The following is a 14,173-nucleotide window of genomic DNA, read 5'->3' on the forward strand; positions in this document are numbered from 1 at the left end:
GCCGTTTCCGCAAAGTGGACAAGGAGAGGGGCGTGCAGGAGGCACAGTTGAGAATGCTTCTGCTGGTCTGTAAGCTCAGTCATATACAGCCCTGCTTCAAAAATCGTTTGTTGGAGTGTGAGCCAGCAACTCCTCACCCCAGGCATACAGGCTTCTGCAAACTGAACAAACTGCCGGGGTAGAATTAAAGCGCCCTCCACAAGCAGATTAAAGAAAGTGGCCATAAAAGTAGCACAGACAACTACCCTCTCTCTCACCCTGGAAAACAACCATGTAATTGAATATAAACTAAGAGAAGCTGGATTCTTTGAAACGACCTGCTTACGGTTTGCTCCTCCGGGAGTAATCCAACTGCTGTAATGCATTCCAGAGACTTTCATTGCACCTGAACGCGTAAATACAAAAGGTTCCTTCTCAAACAAAGATTTTGCACAAAACCACAAGCCTAGACTCGCTCTGGCTCGTTGCAAAACATTATGAGTGTAAGGGCTTGCAGCTGAAGGCACTGTGAGGACCTGTTCTTCAGGCCTACAGCAGATGAGTCTTTCCTGACGCAGACCCTTTGGGCCCTTCCCATGCTAAGGCAGCACTTTTCAGTCCGCGCCTCAAGAAATAAAACCCATCCTGACCCGTAACTTTTGCACGGGTTGGTATTTCTGGCTGCTGTCACTGCTGTTTGTAACACACCCTTCACTCCTGGAGTCATTTGCTTAGGCAGCTGCAGAAAGATGTTTCAGTGCCCAAGGCACGAGCTCCTGCCTTCTCCTTTCTTCCTCTCCCTTCTCCACCATGCCAGCGACTTCTTCCAGCCCCTGCTGCCACCCTGCAGCTCCTCGTACAGGGGAAAACGCACCAGCTGGCAAGACTCAGGCATATTTGCTCCATTTCATGGTCTTTTGCCTCAAATTTCTTGCGCATCTGGTTATGCAGAAAATTAGGTAAAATAATACTATAGCAATAAAGCTGAATTACTGCAGAAAGCTATTTGGCTACGTAGGTCACTGGCAAATCAGAAAGGCTCCTGTAAACCTACTACTAGCGTAGTGAGGAGGGGGTAAACCACTAAAACATTTAATCCAGAACTTGAAATAATCCCAAATCTGTTTTCTGACTTTCTCTCGGTAGCAAGTACATTGAGAAGCTCCTGGTAAGCGCAGCCATTATGCTAATTAAAAACCAAAAATAAAAACTGGAAAATAAGAGTGAGCTTAATTGGAACAGGTAAGGCTTCACGTTCCCTCTCCACCATCAGTGCCCTGAATCTTTAATTAGAGCACAACGGACTTCTGCCTGCAAGCACTATGGTTTACAGTTGAAATCACAATGCACGTTGTATTCAGAAATCTCCTGGGCACCTGTACATGCCACTGAGTAACCTGGCGAGAGCCTCTACACCAGGGCTGGGGGAATGCACTGAGAAAATCTCAGCTTCCCCAGCCTGCAGACTGCCGGTGTCCCGCTGCCAGCCCCAGGAGGAAAGCGAGGTAACCTGGTCACTGCCCGACCCTGTGTCCACGCCTGCTTTCAGACACAGCTGGAATGCCCCCCTCTGCACTGGCCCTACCTCTTTACGAAGCTGGTTGTGCTGTGAAGTGGAGCCCAGGAGCTCGGACAGTGCCGAGGTGTATTTGAAGCAATTTGCACAACGAGGTTGTCCTTTCTTTCTATTTTGTTTTATTTTATTTTTTAGATTGAGCTCTCACTGTCACTATTTTACTTCAACTAGAAAACAGTGGATAATTAAGAGAAAACATCATCGTAAATCAACAGAAATAAAAAAGAACAACTCTGGCATCCAAATGAAGGCATTTCACAATTCAAGTCTACAAGAACTTCATTGTCATATTCAGGTTTCTGTTCTGGTTTTTGGCCTAATTTAGATATTGCTCCCTAACCAGAAAACCACGTGGGAGACCCCATGCATCAGCTGGCAAGCGAAGATGGACAAGCACCAGGTCCTCCACCCAAGAAGAAATATCCTGTGCGTGGCACAGGTACAGCACGGGGATGGAGCAGAAATACTGGGGAGACCGCAGAGCATCACAGCAGTGCTGGAATGACAAACCAGAACTCGGCTGGAGCGGCGTCCACCCAGCGCAGGAAGAAAATTCAGGCTCTGCTCTGGAGAGGTGTTCCCCAGCGAGGCAAGGCGCCCAGCCCTGGGCACTGAGCTTACAGGCAGAGGGAGAGCACTCGGGAGCATTAAGGGATTTGCAAAATGCATCCTGTGAATAAAGACTGCACAAATAACAACGATCACATTTCATTAGAGTGTTATAAGGAGGAATTGTTTACAAAGGAAAGTAACTGTGAATAGCAGAAAAATACCAGACTGCTGAGCTGAATACAACAGAACCTGCAAGGGTGAGAGAAGCAAACAGAGAGGCTTTACCTACCCAAATTACCAAAAGCCCTGCCTGCCCACAGCCTGAAAAACGCTGCAATACCACTGCAGACACAATTTGAAAGATTTCTATCGATGTAAGTAAACAGAACGACCATCCTATCCTGCCCAAACTGAGATTATTTATACATAACTTGATTTCAGCCCCTGATTAAATTCTGCTCGTGTTTCGTTTTTCGGTCTGTCCATAAAGACCTTGCAGCTGCTGGCAGACCTCTCCGAGGAAGCGGGACATGCGCTTGGAGCAAACTGGCCAAGGCCAAGAAAGCACAAAATTGCTGTTGCAGCTTAATAAATAAAACAATGGCCAGGTAAATCCTACCCAGATTTACATCTGTGTGTGAAAAAGGGAGGAGGAAACGTACATTGCACTCACACCGCAAGCACAGTTAGCTCAGCTCAGTCCTTTTGGTTCTACTCGATTCCTGTGGTATACCTTGCCTTAGGTGCAACTGAGAACGTGTGAATACGTAATAGGAAACTGATATAACTCTATTCCAAGAGAATGAAATTTCTTCCCTTTTCAATGTCTCTCCCTTTCAACAGTCAGCATCTGAAGCACCTGGCCCTACCCGCTCTCCTCAGAGGTGCTGCTGAAGCTGCTGGCAGGCAAGCAAGGGACAAAGGAACACGGCAGAAGCAAGAAGCCTGCAAAAGGGTTAAGATGATGGCAGCAGTGCTGCTGGCTCCGAAAAAAATATGTTACAAAGCAGCAATCTAAATCTGAAAGAGTCTGATGTGTAAGGCAGCTTTTAGGCCTATGAGCTGGTATCCTGCTTTCCTGATGAGTCACAGTTGTGCCTTTCTTTATCCCAAGTGTGCAAGAAAACAAAAATTTTAATTGTTGCAGAGGTTCTATCTGTTCAGAAAAAGTTACGTTTTGTCCTAAAAGCAGTGCTAGCTATCATGGCAGAACCTTCCAACAGGGCTAGCAGAAGCACGGAAAATACCATTTTCCTGTTGCACTTTGTCACCTTCAACGGCAATGATGCCTTAACCCGTTTTATTTTTCAAGTGTTTTCTGTTCATGTTTCATTTGGGTCTATTTTGCCTTTTAGCATTTCAAACACTCCTGAGAAATCAGAAAGGAAAAAAGGACAGCGGGACATGTTGAATGAGATGTTAAATTAACTACCTGCATATTCAATTTGTCTCTGTGTTGGAATGGTTGCTACTACGTGTTCCTTCAGGAAAATAAATGAGGCTGAGAGATGGGAGATTTTTCTTCTTGCATAAAATTGTTGCAATAACTTATTTCTCTTTAAAACTAATAGCCCAGCTGGATCCCAGTGCCGATCCTCGTGGCAGCCACACACCACCCACTCAGCAAGCTGCTTCTAGCCAGCAGCACTTACACATCTTATGGCGGTGGCTGAAGGTTCTTCGGTGTCACTGTTTTGCATTGACAGTCACTGATCTAGAACGTGGAGATACTCTTACAACAACTAAATGCCTTGGGAGATACCCTGAAGTCATGAATATACGGTGCAGTTTTTCTTCACGGACAACTAGACCGCGTGCTTTCACGGCCTCAGCAGTTTTCATCTCACATCACGTCAGGAAGAAGCTGCGTGTGTGCAGTGGGGCCGTTTATAACCACCCTCAGAAACCTCGGGGTCTGCTGAATGAATTTGGTGGGACCAGCACCTGATACCTGATGGGGCCATAACCTCGTAACGCAGCTAAAATGCGGCAATCTAAGGGGAAGGGAGCAAGCCTTGCGATTTGCAGACGTTCGGTATCATTATAGCAAGAACTTTCATCTCAGCAGAAACAACATACCAATGATAAAAATATTTTACCGTTTTTGGTAGAGTAAAAAAAAAAACAAATGGGAAAAAAAGTCAATGGAAGTCTTCATCAAGCAAGCCAAGTCCTGACAGTCTCTCGTACATTTGCAGCTCTGATTTCTGTACCCTCTGACTGGGTCGTAATAAAGATGTACTGTTGAAAGTGCTGTAATTAGGAAGCCTGCTCGCTAGAGGCTGATCTGAGGTCAAAATTCAAAGGTAACTCAGTCACAGGTATACTAGCTTCTGCTTGCAAAGTGATAAATCAGTAGAGCAGAAGTACTCATACACAGAAAGTAAAGCACCAGCAGCTTCAGGGGGTTTGATGTTGATTAGGCAGCAAAACCAAAATTAAGATATATTTTATTTCAGCCCACCGAATTTCAGCAGAACTTCACGGTTTCTTCCTCTAACCTCAGTGCAATTGTCTGAGCTCGGCTTGCTTTTAAAGCACAGCACAGGAGGAGATAACTCTTACTCCACAGCTCTGTTTTCAGCACAAAGGATGAAGGAGGTTTCACCAAATCGCTGCGTCCTGGAAGGACGGTGCTTTTAGCACAGGAGGAGGAGGAGGAAGCAGGCATGCCCCGTACATCAGGCAGGGCAAGGGAAGGGGCCTGGCCATGCTTTAAGGCAATTCATCGCCGCATATGCTGAAGACTTCCTAAATCAAGCTGGAACAGAAAGATTTAGGGCAGCAACTCCTAAAACTACAGAGAAGGAATGTCATAAATTAGATTGTTTCAAGGCTAGATTTCCCACAGGAAAACAACAACACCAACAAAAAACACCCCCAAACCAAGCACGCCACCAATGATAAAAGCAATTTTAAGATCAGTTTTTTCTCTTTGCTGTGAAGGCACCTTCTCAGGAAAGTACTTACCCACGTACTGTGGGGATAGCACAGATGTGGCCTCTCCGGCTCCTAAGCCACGTTGCTTTAGCCCTGGAAATGGAACCAAACTGGTGGGCACTGCCACTGCTGCCCTGAAGAACCAGTGACCTCCAAGGAGGTACCTCTTACTTTGAGAGGCAGCAATACGGACCTCACTGGCGAGGTCACGTTTCCCTGGAGGACAATCAAGGCGATCAGACAAGGCACTCGGTCTATGACTCAAACAGGAGCTGAGCTACTGCTCTCCCCAACTTGGCGTGGGACCTGGCTGTTGTGCCAAGTGCACAGCGTCTAATGAAAGCCAGTGGGCTGCTTCACTCTGCTGACTTGCAGGTCCTGGGGACGGAAGGAGACAGTGTTGGCTTTGCCTTGGTACTCGGGATGGAGGCTTGCCAAGAATTTTAAAGCAGATTAATATATATGCACTCTACAGGCTCTTTTTCTAAGAGTTCCAGTGCTGGGTATGGGGACAGCCTGGATTTATGAAAGTGTGGGGATGTCCCAAAAGACCTATCACGTAACTAGCAAATGTATTCAGTTCCTTCTTTTCTGTCCTTAAAGCAGCTTTAAGACAAGGGCAAGTAAAGTATGTCCCAGTTCTGGTAAACGTTCAGGGCTACCTTTGGAATGAATCTGAGGCAGGATTTCCCCAACACCTGTCAGTGGGGAGGCACACAAGGTGGCCTTGCCAGAGCTTGGCATCGCTCACTTTGCAAAGGGACAGAGCGCAGCACACGTACCATCACGAGCAACGCCAGCGTGGTCCAAAAGGCAGCTCCAGAGCACCCGAGGCGGGAGCTGAGTCTGCATGAAGGAAGCATCCTCGAGAAGTTTTGGTGTTGCAGGCCAACTCATTACTGCTAACTCCTGCAGACGGGCAGGCAACGATGTCTCCTCATGCGGATGACAGCTTTTGAACTTGGCAGAGATAGCCAAAGGCAATGTTCTCAATCACGCAACCCGTGAGCCGGGCACAGGGAAAGGGTTATCCATCTCAGCTCCACGCCCGCCGCCTTGTTCAAGCACCACAAGACAAGATGAAAGGCTGGCACTCCTACCTTTCCATACACACAACTTCTGTGACATCACGTTGAAAGTTTAGTGGGATGTAAGAAAAATGGTATGCTCTGTCTCAGCTCTAGCTCGATTTGGAACAGTTTCTTGTACAGACAGGGCTGCATATGTTTGGAAACGTGTAACAGCAGAACACCAACAAATATTTTCTGATCTCTACCCATGTAAGGATTAAAATTTTGTCAGCTCAATGAAGGCGAACTGTGGTTGCAAAAACAGGGTTTGCAGTGACCATAAAGTCAGACGCAGTGGGTCTTGCAGTCGGTGTGATTTTATAAGCATTCACATTTAATAAAACGCCCACTCTGAATTAGTCACCGGTCCCTGAGTGTCAGAAGCATAGGATAAGCTGGGAAGCCTCTAAATAAACAGTTCAATCTGCCCGGAAAAGCAACAGTGGGCGTAACAATGTGTCCAGATCTCCAAAAAGGAAATCTGCTAATGGAAAGATAGAGAAGAAGAGGGTACGAGATGGTTCAGAGGGGCCACGCTGCGACAGCACATGAACCTTGTGAGCTGAATCCAGGCAGACCTGTCATTGTCCTAATGGCATTTGTGTGCTCTTCAGCGACTGTAAAGTTTTAAGTGTCACTCAGAAGCACAGAAGCACTTACATTGATAGTAGCAAAGCCTACACTAGCACTGCTGAACCTCTCAACCAAAATGATGGATCCATCCTAACCTCAGGGAACCAGCAGCATCGGGAAGGTCACGGTCTCGTGCTCCTCTCCCTCGCTCCATGTCGTACAAGACTTTGTAACCATCCTCTGGGTTTCTGCATGCAAAAAAGGATACAGACCTCCTCGCAAACGTATCCAGATCCCCAGCTGCTGTACCCTCGGGTTAAAACACACCAGGGCTGGTGTGCACCAGTGATTCTGACTATGCCACTAATAAATTTCCAAGCATTTGTGGAAGATCTGAAAGAAGGCTAGGCTAAAGGAAGGAACAAGGAGTGCAGGCACAGTTTGCCTGCTGCTATGGCTGGTTGGAGGGAACCGCTGACCCTTCTGGTTATCAGAAAAGCATATGAAAAGATGCGGGTTCTTCAAAGGGCAATGCTAATAAAGAAAAAAAAATAAATCTCTATCATACGCTAGCACATCTTGATTGGAATTCATGATGACTCATATTCAAAGGCCTGCTTCTAATCCCTAGATATGATACTGACTTATCAACACAGACAGTTGGTTGCAAAGATGCTTTAAAGCATAATTGGCAAACTCACTGATGGGCATTTTTCTCTTCATCAGATGTATCAAATCTTTCATTATTTTCACTGTCTTCACACCTCACCTCTACACTGATACCTAACAGCAGCCATCATTTAATCTATGCACTGATGGTGACACGTAGCTCTGATGGTTATGTATTATCTATCGCTAAGTGAAAAAGTGGACCCTGCTGTCATAACCGTTGAGGCTGCTCTTCCTTCTGTGTTGACTCACATCCACATAACCAACTTATCAACCTTGCGAATGCCAGTCTGCACTGAGGCAAGCAGCTGTAAAGTTCTTAAGCAGACACTTTCCTTGGGGCTGAAAGCTCAGTGTTTCTGTTATTTATTCTTATTACAGAAATATTTTACTCTTAAATTCAGGAGGTCCTTCTCACTGTCCATGGAAATAATCATTGGAGAATTAAACCACGAAACGCCAGGGCCTCAGACTAAATTATGTTAAATCAAAGTAATCAATCTTGTTGAAGCGTGGACAGAAATATATACAGCTAATAGACTCGATAATACGGCAGCATCATACTCAAAGAGGAGTGCCCATTTCTTCATGAAGGCAGTGTCTCAGGCAGCAAGCCCAGATCTGGCTGCCAGCTCTCTTTTGGAAGCCAAACCTGCAAAATCCACTAAGGCTGACTCTAGCTTCCATGCAGGAATTCCTTTAATGGCACCTGTATTCTACCAACTTACAATACCCACAAAAACACTTTCCTTCCTCTTCCTTTGTCTTGCACCTCTTCTTGGAAACCCCACTAACTACTTCCCTGAGGGATGCTGTATAAATAGGTGACATTACAGCAAAGGAAGCCATGGGGCTTCCATAAAACTACAGAGCCAAAGCAGGAGGAACAGTCGGGGTTATTACAGGGGCCTTATATTCAGGATCTGCAGATAATCTGAGCAATACTGATGAAATGCTAGCGAAAGCATGGGGCTTCCAGTCAGACTATTCAGATGAGACCTGCAGTTGCTTAACTGAGCATATCCGTGAACTGGATTACCTCCAGATCACGATGCTGTTTATGTGCAAAAGCATGTGTTTGCAGCATACCTATCAGTGTGCATGAACGCAAAATGCTCAAGCAAGGTGTGTGGCCTGTCAGCAAGCTCGTACTATCACTTGTAAGAATACAAACTGCTTAGGAAGAGAAATCTAATAAACCTTGCTGGTGCTGCTACTTGATCAACAATGCACCGGTGTTCTGCTCCTTATGGCATTGGTTTAGAGGAGAAAATATAGGAGATCACTGTGGAAACAGGGTTAGTTTGGGGCTGGAGAAGTCAAGCCCCATGGTTAGCAGGAGAAACAGATGGACGGCACCAAGTCAGGCCTTGATCCCCTGCTGCGCTCATACAGGCAAGCTTACGGATGGCAAATTTGCCATTAGGAACAGTGAAACCTCATGGTGACAGGCATTGTGTCAGAAACAAAACCAGAAAAACCCTAGAAAGCTGCCTGGTACTCTTAGTTTGCCCCTTGCTACCTCAGAAGAGGACATGAATGCATCTGGGAGCACCACAGGGTGCTAGAGCCACTTCCCAGACAAGCCACGCTACCCGTCAGCAGAGAAGAAGGCAAATCCTTTTCTTTAAATCGGGTTAGTTCAACTATGTACTGCTATTCTTTCCAGAGTCCGATGAAAGCCTCCTTTAAAAACATCAGACAAATTCACCAGACATCACGTGTCACAAACGAGCAGCAGGTTTTAAATGATTTCTTCATCTCACACTGGTTTTTTAGCATCTGGAAACACAAAGCCTGCTCCCCTTCTCCTGGTTAATACCACTTCTTTGGTTTATGGCATTCTTCTGCCAGCAACTTCACTTGCACATCAAAAACTTCAGAATGCTTGTAAGTAAACGTTTATTTAGTAACAAGGATTTCTAGGCCAGTTTCTCTAATTTCAGTGCTTTGCCCCACAGCATATGAGAGCTGAAAATTAACATCCAGGTACCTTCTTGGTGCCTAACTGCACAGCAGGGATGCAGAAAGCACAGAAAGCATTAAGGGAAGGGAGCAGAGTACAGAAATACCACAGTGCTACTACAAAAGTCACTTCTATGCCTACCTGCAGGACTCGATTTACAGCTAATGGGGACAATAGGCATGTCCCAGCCAAAGAGTGACAGTTTTGAAGGTAACGTGACTGGAGACCATTTTTCTGCTCCTGAATTATTCTATCGTTTTGCTATGCAAACCGTTTGAAAAACAGCTTTTTGTGGAAAAATACTGGACAAAAAACGGGAAATCTCATTCGTATTCAAAAGCTGGGACATCATTTTTGATGGGGAAAACACTTTTTTTTCTGTCCTCACACAAGGCTTTTGGGGCTTGCTGTCCAAATACTAAATTATTTCTCTTCACAGAGCAGAACGGCAGGCAATTTTGACGCACTAAGCTTCTGCTAATGAGTTTACAGTTTTCTATTTCATAATCAGCACAATTAAATCAACTCTAGCTGCTAGCGTGTGCTTTCTTTCTAAGGGAAAACTCTATCAGTTGCTGCTTTGACATTAATATTCTCCCGGGTTTTGCTGTTTGTCTCTCAAAAAGAACAAGCCTCCAAAACTATTTTGATGTGTGACTTCTCTTGGCAGAACGTTCGCCCTGTTCTCTGCTGCTGCCACCAGCCGTCTGATGCGGGGCCGCTCCAGAAGGAAAGCCGCTGCCTTTGTTCGTGTGTCTCGGCCAGGGAAACCTCCCTGGGGTGGGGAACGACCTCCCCGGCTGGAAGCAGCCTGCAGCTGTACGCGCCCAGCAAACCGGGCAGCACACCGTACAGAAAGCGTGCATCGCCGGGGTGATTCTGCCAAAAGCTTAACGCGAGTGCCATCCCATCGCTGAGGCCGTTCCGGGATAGCTCCCTCTGCTTTAACCCGCCTTTTGCCATTTTGTTCATGCATGCAAGTGTTCTTCCAGATCCCCTCCCTCTCCTTTTTCCTGTATTTATCTTCAGAATAGGTCAAAGGACTCATCTAGGATGAAGCATCCCAAAGTTAGTTCTCGTTACGGAAAATGAGAGGCACAAAGCACTCTTCAACAAAGGAACTGTGCAAACGGCAGTCTGCTATTTCCAGGAGCCCTGACATTACTTTTGCCAGCTCCCAGGAGGCTGGCTGGCTCTAATTCCCTTTCAGCAAACCTCACTGCAAAGCTGCTTCACCAGTTAGCTTGCTCTGAACGCAGCAGCAGCGTGTTTGCTTGCTGCTTTGAGCAACGGAAGACATGTTATGCATCCCCTGCGTTATTTACTGTGGTTACTTTTAAGTTGATATTTATTTATTTAAGTTCCCATCTGTAGGTTCTGGCTGTGGTTCAAGATCTCCTCTTTCAACCATTCCTAATGGATATCTGTTCTCCCAGGCTATCTGTCCTTTAGGCTCCTAATACGACATGCAAACTAACAGCGACAGCGTTTTTGTGGTACTTCCATTTCCAACAGCTTTTCATCTTCCTATACGTGTGTAATTTTTGGTTGGTACTCAAAATCCCCAGAATCAACTCATATTACAACTTCCTCTCATTCTTCACGATTTTCACGTCCTCAAGACTTTTTCAGCCCTGGCAAAGGTGTTAACGCTGTATATCCAGTGAGAAGCCACAGGACAGGGCAATGTTTCCTACTGTTGTAAATCTTTTAAGAAAAAACTCTCTGAAAACATGCTGGTTCAGATGACTAGTGCACGTCACATTCCTAAACTGCTTTTAATTTGCCCTTTCATTTTTACAGCTGACTCCCTCACTCCAAATCCCTGCCTTGGGTTTCTACAAGTGCAAGCCCGAAGATTTTTTGCCCGACGTTGGATATTTTTATTATACCCTATTACTACAGTGTATTTTTACAATTATTGTTAGTTATAAGAAACAAAAGAGAGTGCAGGGACTGTCCGAGCAGATCTTACGCTCCGCGTACTTTAATTTCCGTGTTTTAACAGTAGCTCTGAAGAGTCGCTGGAATTGTATGCCCACGCAAGGAATTAGGCAGGGACCTGCATATATTATTGTTGCTGCTGTCCTTGCCGAGGTAGCCCCAGATTTAGTGCAGCATTACAATTCAGCTCCCGCACCTCCGTCTCACGTAGCGTGTGCCTGTGTGCTCCAAAGGCAGTTGCGTGTTTCCTGAGTTGGCAGGAGTGCAAGTGCAGATGCAAGAGATTTATTCTCTGAGGGAAAACAGCTTTTCAGCTACTTTCAGATAAATGCTAAGTGTGTAGGCTTTGAATCCAGCTAATGAATTCGGTGTGTGCACCAGAACAGAGGCCTGAAAGGACCACCTGGGTCACCAATCCCCAGCAACTGCAGGCAAACATATAATAAATGTTAAGAGCAAAATGTCCTGCAGGAGATCATAGGCTGCCCTCTCCACTCACTGCACACCGTAAGTAACGGTCTTCAAAACCACACACACTTACCAAATGATGATCTCCTGAAGGGGACGAGCTCAAAAGCCTCAAAAATTACCGTGTAGGACACGGGAAGTGGCGGAGGGTACAAGTGATGTGCTAGCACTCAGAGGTGGCTGGATGCGTTACACAGAAACATCCATAAGAGCCCGTGGGACCGGTCCAACGTAAACAACCACTGTTTGCACGTCCTAGTTGCGTTTGGGAAGCCCCTCAAGAGTTTCACTCATCTCTTTGGTTACGTGCCTTCTAATTTCCAGTCAAAACATACTCACGACACACTTAAATCCACTTGATTTTGCATCGGTTTTACGTGCGATTCCCTCCCTTATACTTCAACCCTAAATACGTATTTAAAAAGCGAACAGATCTTTGGTTACAGAAGCACTGAATGCCACTCAGTCCTCTAACAGGGAGGGATGGTGGCACGCCGTGCTGGTACTCATCCTTCTCTACAGTTCCCCAGGAGGAAACGTGGCATCCTCTAACGACGAGAAACCAAAGCCTAGGCCATGTGTAGATGAGCCCTGTAGAAGTGTGCAGACACCTCCCTGGTCCCGCTGGCCGGGCACAGCCTGCAGTCACTTCCAGAAGTTTTGCTGTTCCTACGCACTCTAAAGTTAGTATTTTTCACAGAAGAACCTTTTTCTACTTCACTGCTCTGTCCGTGCCCCAGAGTTTCCCAGGTCAGTGGAAGGCACTGGTCACTCAGCACCCACCACCTCGTGTGTGGGATTTTTGTGACCCTCCCTTCGCACCCACCTACGCTGAATTTCACCTGCCAGTGCCTTGCCCAGCCACTAAGCTTTGCAGAATCCTCCTGCAGTTTTTCACAGTCAGCAGTTGTCCTTACTGCTCTGAATAAAAGCATCATCAGCACACTGTCATCTTGCCCAGTTCGTTTATCAGTGGTATCACAGGTTTCAGCACAGATTCTTCCGAGATCCCACTAGTGTCATCCTCTCACTCAGAAAACCGATCCTTTAGTCCTACCTTCTGTTTCCTATCTTCAGACCAATTTTTTGTTCATCTGAACAGCTTTCCTTTTGTCCGACGGAAGCGCAGCCCCTAAGCATATGATAATAAAGCAGAGCTTTCTCATCCTGTTGGCTTTAATCACAGGGCTCCTCACAGAGCAGAGCTGAGCCCTATTTCCCTGGGAAGGGCCCGGCGTCAGGTTCATTTGCTCCCTTTTACCAGCATGGAGCCAGTTTGCCACAAATCTGGGGCTGTTAATCGGGATGGGATTCTCCAAAAGGCTCTTTACTCCTTTTTCTCAGTGGCTTCAGGGTTCAACTCTTCTCCTGTAAGGTGTTCCACTGCACTGCTCCCACCCACAACCACAACCACACACCTTTATCAGGCAGATCCTTGGAACGTGGAGTTTAAAATCCAAGAACTTCTCTTATGGGAATGTAGAGAATGTAAGTACCTAGGATCTAAATTATTTAGAATAAATTGGGACTCCCTGGTGAGCTGATGTTAAAACTTTTTTGATTATAAAAGATACAGCTAAGAGACAAGACGTCATTTTTGTAAAAACAAACAGCAGCAAAAATAACCTGTTTGCAGCAAAAATAACCTGTTACTAGTCCCTAAAAGAATGGCAGTGTGCTTATTGTTATTAGATTCTACTGTCCTTGTTACACTAACCCACAGAAGGTTCCCATACAATATCTGTGTCCTCCACAATATCTCAAGAGTATGAAAAAGTCACATCAAAATGCTGTGCCAAGGTTACTAAAGGAAATACTGCATAGGGCTGGTCACAGGACCTTATCCCCCAGTAATCCTTCTAATAAGTCTCTTGCAGCCTGGTAACTCACCTCCCAGCACATCCCACCCTAGTCCCCTCTTTACCCAGTTTCTTATCTGCCTGAGCCGGCTTCTAATAATTCCTGGATTAATCTGCACCATCTCCACTTTAAATAATAATTTCCCTTGGGAACTGTACTGAATGAATGCTTCCTTGGTATCTAGGCAGCTTAAGCTCACCGCATCACTGTAGTCCGAGACGCTCACCTCCTCAGCAAAAAGAAACATTAAGTTAGCCCGACAAGTTCTCCTCCTGATCACAATTTTGCATGTTATCCCGCTTTTCACTCCGATGATATTCTTGATTACTCTCTGTTCAAAACTTGTCCTAAGACATTACACAATGTTGCAATAACCTAATTTGCACGTACCTGGGGGGTTTTCTTTTCATTCTTTTGGCACGTACCGGTATGCACCGATCAAAGGCATTATCCCCATACTGCAACATACATTAAGAGTTCTTGCTACTAGGCTCTTGTGGCCAGAGGTAAAATCTGAAAAGTAATTCATTCAGTTCCTACAACACAGGTAACTAATAAAAAGGACAGTTTTCCTGC

General features: G+C 45.8%; 1 protein-coding gene across 10 annotated transcripts in view; it reads right to left on the reverse strand.

Moving 5' to 3' along the window:
• Positions 1-14,173, reverse strand: part of PCDH15 (protocadherin related 15) — a 721,430-nt gene that overhangs the window by 438,363 nt on the left and 268,894 nt on the right. The window lies entirely within an intron of this gene.

This window comes from Oxyura jamaicensis, chromosome 6, assembly GCF_011077185.1.
Source record: "Oxyura jamaicensis isolate SHBP4307 breed ruddy duck chromosome 6, BPBGC_Ojam_1.0, whole genome shotgun sequence".
Taxonomy (NCBI): Eukaryota; Metazoa; Chordata; class Aves; order Anseriformes; family Anatidae; genus Oxyura; species Oxyura jamaicensis.